At 48.4% G+C, this 6,000-nt stretch overlaps 1 protein-coding gene across 1 annotated transcript in view; it reads right to left on the reverse strand.

Moving 5' to 3' along the window:
• Window positions 1-5,670, reverse strand: part of LOXL4 (lysyl oxidase like 4) — a 155,065-nt gene extending 149,395 nt beyond the window's left edge. Inside the window, exon 1 of the mRNA XM_040361279.1 lies at window positions 5,524-5,670. The gene's annotated coding sequence lies outside the window, so the exon portion shown is untranslated. The remainder of the gene's footprint in view (window positions 1-5,523) is intronic.
• Window positions 5,671-6,000: the final 330 nt, after the last annotated feature.

The raw sequence follows: 6,000 nt of genomic DNA on the forward strand, positions 1-6,000 counted from the left end.
ATAGGCAGCACTGATAGGTGACACTGATAAGGCGCTGACTGGCAGCACTGGGGGCACTGAGAGGTGGCACTGATTGGCAGCACTAGTGGGCACTGATGGGTGGCACTGATTGGCAGCACTGGTGGGCACTGAGAGGTGGCACTGATTGGCAGCACTAGTGGGCACTGATGGGTGGCACAGAACAGCAGCACTGATAGGTGACGCTGATGATGACACACTGGTGGGCACTGATTGGCAGCGCTGGTGGGCACTGATAGGTGGGACTGGTGGGCACTGATAGGTGGCACTGGTGGGCACTGATAGGTACTGATAGGCAGCACTGATAGGTGACACTGATGATAAGGCACTGCTGGTTACTGATTGGCAGTTCTGGTGGGCACTGATAGGTGGCACTGGTGGGTACTGATTGGCGGCACTGGTGGGCACTGATAGGTGGCACTGGTGGGCACTGATAGGTGGAACTGGTGGGCACTGATAGGCGGAACTGGTGGGAACTGGTAGGTGGCATTTGCGGGGGCACTGATAGGTGGCACAGGTGGGCACTGATAGGTGGAACTGATAGGTGACACTGATGATGAGGCACTGATTAGCATCACTGGTGGGCACTGATAGGTGGCACTGGTGGGCACTTATAGGTACTGATAGGCAGCACTGATAGGTGGCGCTGGCTAGCACTGATTAGCATCACTGGTGGGCACAAATTGGGACAGATGCCCCTGTAACAGAAGCCAGTTACTGTCTGTTTTCTATTCTCCTCACGCTGATCGCGAGGAGGAAAAAAAACCAATAACTCGCTTCTGTTTACTTCCGTGATCCGCTGTCATTGGCTGACAGCTGATGACGTTGTAAAGGGCCGCTGTGATTGGCCCTTTACCCTGCTCTGTGATCAGCCAAGTCCATAGGACATGCCAATCACAGAGCGCGCCGCCCGTACACCACAGTGCACACACAAGCACAGGCTAGGCACACATTTAACCCTTTGATCACCCCTGGTGTTTAACCCCTTCCCAGCCAGTGTCATTAGTACAGTGACAGTGCATATTTTTAGCACTGATCAATGTAGTGTCAAAAGTGTCAATTAGCATCAGATTTTCTGCCACAATATCGCAGTCCCGCTATAAGTCGCCGATCGCCGCCATTAATGGTAAAAAGAAACACGGCCTGGTCATGAAGGTGTTAAATCTTCCAGAGAGCAGATTGTTAAAAGAAGTTGAAAAAAACAGACCTATTGGGCAGATCACCAGGTGAAAATAAAGGAAAAAGGACCCTTAAAAAATAAAAACGAATGCAGCCACCACACCTAATGATTGGTCAGCTGCAATATATTGATTTTTTTTTTGCTTTTGGGGTGTAATACCGCTTTAAATTTTACTGCGATTTGTATCCATTTTATTTCCTAAAACTGCCACATAATTCCAGCGCCGCGTTCCTGTAACTATGGCGACGCCCACCATGGAGAGACGCTGTGTACAGAACGCCCACAAGGAATGCAGATGGCGGCTGATGTGATTGGCCCAACCCCTTTTCCCAACAGTCTTCACACATCATTGGGGTGGATGGTGTCAGGATATCGGGGGGGGTGGGGGTGGGGGGCTGTTTAAGAAGTGATCCGAATCAAAGTGTCAGCTCCGCAGCCCACAATGGGGTAGATTCAGGTACCTCTTGCGGCGGCGTATCTCCAGATACGCCTGCCGCAATTTGAATTCCGCGCTCGCGTAGCGTTACGCCGATTCACAAAGGCAGTTACGCTGAAAAAAATTTCCTCCACCGACGTAACTTGATTGCGGCGGCGTAGAATTGTGTGCAATATAACTTTGGCCGCTAGGGGCGCTTCCGTTGTTGTCGGCGTAGAGTATGATAATTTCTTAGATACGCCGATTCACAAACGTACGTGCGCCCGGCGTTCGTTTTTACGTTGTTTGCGTTAAGGCTTTTTCGGCGTAACGTTGCTCCTGCTATTAGGAGGCGCAGCCAATGTTAAGTATGGACGTCGTTCCCGCGTCGCGATTTGAAAATTTTACGTTGTTTGCTTAAGTCGTCCGTGAATGGAGCTGGACGCCATTTACGTTCACGTCGAAACCAATGATGTCCTTGCGACGTCATTTACCACAATGCACGTCGGGAAATTTTAGGGACAGCGCATGCGCAGTACGTTCGGCGCGGGAACGCACCTAATTCAAATGATCCACGCCCCCTACCGGATCATTTGAATTACGCGCGCTTACGCCGGCCCCTTTTACGCTACGCCGCCGCAACTTACGGAGCAAGTGCTTTGTGAATACAGCGCTTGCTCCTGTAATTTACGGCGGCGTAGCGTAAAGACGCTACGCCGCGCCGTCGTATCAGTGCGCGCCCCTACCTGAATCTACCCCACTGTATCCATCTGATATCAAAAGATTTAAAAGACATTTAAATTCCAATAAGGGTATTTTTTCTTTTTATGTAATGGTGGTGATCAGCGACTTATACCCGGACTGCGATGTTGGGGCGGACAATCTGACAATACCTGACACTTGGTGGGGACCAGTGACACTAATACAATGATCAGTGCTAAAAATATGCACTGTCACTGTACTAATGACACTGGCTGGGAAGGGACGGTGGAGCTCTCGTTCTGGGTGGATATCATATGACGGCGCACCCAAATGCCCGCTCCCACATGCCCGCAGGTGTTCATCAGATCATCAGTGCCCTGATTACAATAAGGTGTCACCAGAGCCAGCAATCAGTGCCCACCAGAGCCAGCAATCAGTGCCCACCAGTGCCAGCAATCAGTGCCCACCAGAGCCAGCAATCAATGCCCACCAGTGCCAGCAATCAGTGCCCACCAGAGCCAGCAATCAGTGCCCACCAGAGCCAGCAATCAGTGCCCACCAGAGCCAGCAATCAGTGCCCACCAGTGCCAGCAATCAGTGCCCTGATTACAATAAGGTGTCACCAGAGCCAGCAATCAGTGCCCACCAGTACTAGCAATCAGTGTCCACCAGAGCCAGAAATCAGTGCCCACCAGAGCCAGAAATCAGTACCCACCAGTGCCAGCAATCAGTGCCCACCAGAGCCAGCAATCAGTGCCCACCAGCGCCAGAAATCAGTGCCCACCAGAGCCAGCAATCAGTGCCCACCAGAGCCCACCAGAGCCAGCAATCAGTGCCCACCAGAGCCAGCCTCAGCACATATGAAGTGAATTTCTTCAAAGGGGACACAGACAGCATTAAAAATATGGCGGAGGTTCTAACCCCTCCCCTACACTATCCTGGAATAAAAATAAGTTGACTTTCTATATATAAAAACTTTCCTATACATATATTACCAGAACATATTTACACAGGGTGGGGGGTACTAAAACGGGAGAGTGCAGAATCTGGTGCAGCTGCACCTGGGAACCAATCAGCTTCCAACTTCAGCTTGTTCCAATTGAGCTCCATTCACACTAATGCATTTTTTGATGCATTTTGCAGAAATGCAGGGAAATTTTTTAACATGGTTTCCTATGGAACTGAGCATTTTTGTGCCTCTGCGGTTTTTTTTTTTTTGAAAGGGTCGGGGACTTCTTTTCCCGCCAAATGCTCGAATAACGCCCGAAAAACGCTTCAATAACGCTAGAAAAACACTGGAATAACGCCCAAAAAATGCTTCAATATCACTCAAACAACACTGGAATAACGCCCAAAAAATGCTTCAATAACGCTCGAAAAACCATTCAATAACGCTCGAAAAACACTGGAATAACGCCCAAAAAATGCTTCAATAACGCTCGAAAAACGCTTCAATAACGCTCGAAAAACGCTTCAATAACGCTCAAAAAACACTGGAATAACGCCCAGAAAATGCTTCAATAACGTTCCAAAAACACTGGAATAACGCCCAAAAAATGCTTCAATAACGCTCGAAAAACACTGGAATAACGCCCAAAAAATGCTTCAATAACGCTCGAAAAACGCTTCAATAACGCTCAAAAAACACTGGAATAACGCTCGAAAAACACTGGAATAACGCCCAAAAAATGCTTCAATAACGCTCGAAAAACGCTTCAATAACGCTCAAAAAACACTGGAATAACGCCCAGAAAATGCTTCAATAACGTTCCAAAAACACTGGAATAACGCCCAAAAAATGCTTCAATAACGCCCGAAAAACGCTTCAATAATGCTCAAAAAACACTGGAATAACGCTCGAAAAACACTGGAATAACGCCCAAAAAACGCCCCAGTGTGAAAGGGGCTTTAGGCTCGATTTATATCTACAGTATGCATGTTGCTTTTGAGTGTTTTTGCAGTGCTTTTTGCGGTGCTTGCTGCGTTTCTTGACACATGTTTTTGCCGCGATTTTACCGCGATTTGCGTTTTATGAAGTCCTCATTGATAAGATGCGGTCTTGTGTAGGATGAGCCCAGCAGTCACTTTGTATCTTTTTTTTTTGTACACCAAATAAACTTTAATGTTTTTACGATACATTGTACCAAATGAGTTCCCCCATAAAGTCCCCCTGGACTCTTTCCTTTTTGTTTTTCTATTCAAAACTTTGTATCTTCTTCTTCTTCTCAGTATTAAATAGAATCCAAAAATCTTTGGGGTAGATTCAGGTACAGCTGCGCGCTCCTTATGGAGTCACAGTGTACCCTTTTTACACTGTGCCTACGCAAATTATTTGCGCTACGCTTCATTCATGAAGCAGTAGCCACGTAATTTGCGTGGGCGCTCCTCAAAATTGCCCGGCGTAAGGGCGCCTAATGTAAATGATCCAGTAGGGGGCGGGAATCATTTAAATTAGGCGCGTTCCCGCGCCGAGCATAAAGCGCATGCTCCGTCGGGAAACTTTCCCGACGTGCATTGCGGTAAATGACGTCGCAAGGACGTTATTTGCTTCAAAGTGAACGTGAATGGCGTCCAGCGCCATTCACGATTCACTTACGCAAACGACGTAAAATTTAAACCTTGCGACGCGAGAACGACGGGTATCCTTAGCATTGGCTGCCCCTGCTTTTAGCATGTGCAGCCTTATGCGAAACCCGACGTACGCAAACTGTAGACGTAAACTGCGTACGCAGGGCTCGCGTAACGTTGTGAATCGGCGTTATAGTATGCAAATTGCATACTATACACTGACCACAACGGGAACGCCCCCTAGCGGCCTGCGTAAGAATGCAGCCTAAGATGTGCGGGCATAAGAGCCTTATGCCACACATATCTTAGGCTGCAGTCGGCGTATCGAGCTTTCTGAATCAGGAGAAGTCGTTACGCCGGCGCAAGTAAGCAATTACGCTGCGTAACTATGGTTACGCAGACGCAATTGCTTCTTGAATCTGGGCCACTGTTTCTAATTTGGAGGCAGCAAAGTGACCACCAATCATCCAACAAACACAACCACCTCCTCCAACAATTCAATCCCATAAAATAAAAGTTCTCTGACCAATCAGATCCAATCTCTCATCCAGATATCTGATAAGGATCAGATTGGGATCCATTGTTCCAATAAACCACCAATGATGATCAATAAGAGAAGGGATAGAAGTGGGGGACTCACCCGGAGTGGTTTAGCAGCAGCAGCTGGTCGCTGAGAGAAATTCTTCATGTGAGCCAAAAAAAAAAGAAAATTCCGCTCCGTCCCTCTTCCCAAATCCGTCCCTCTTCCCAAATCCGCACTCCGGAGAGGACTGGCTGCTTCTCACTGGGGTGTTTGTTCTACAGCTGAGCCCATCTCTCCACCCCTCCCACTACATTCAAGGTAGACCCTCAGCCCTTCCATAGAACAGGGTTTCTCAACTCCAGTCCTCAAGGCCCCCCAACAGGTCATGTTTTCAGGATTTCCCTCAGATGACACGGCTGTGGTGATTACTAAGGCAGTGAAACTGATCAAACCACTTGTGCAAAATAATGGAAATCCTGAAAACCTGACCTGTTGGGGTGCCTTGAGGACTGGAGTTGAGAAACACTGAGGTATTCTTCACTCTCCTTACCCCCCCCCCCCCACCGACCCAACACCAGGGACATCCCCCCCCCA

This window comes from Rana temporaria, chromosome 8 (genome assembly GCF_905171775.1).
Source record: "Rana temporaria chromosome 8, aRanTem1.1, whole genome shotgun sequence".
NCBI lineage: Eukaryota > Metazoa > Chordata > Amphibia > Anura > Ranidae > Rana > Rana temporaria.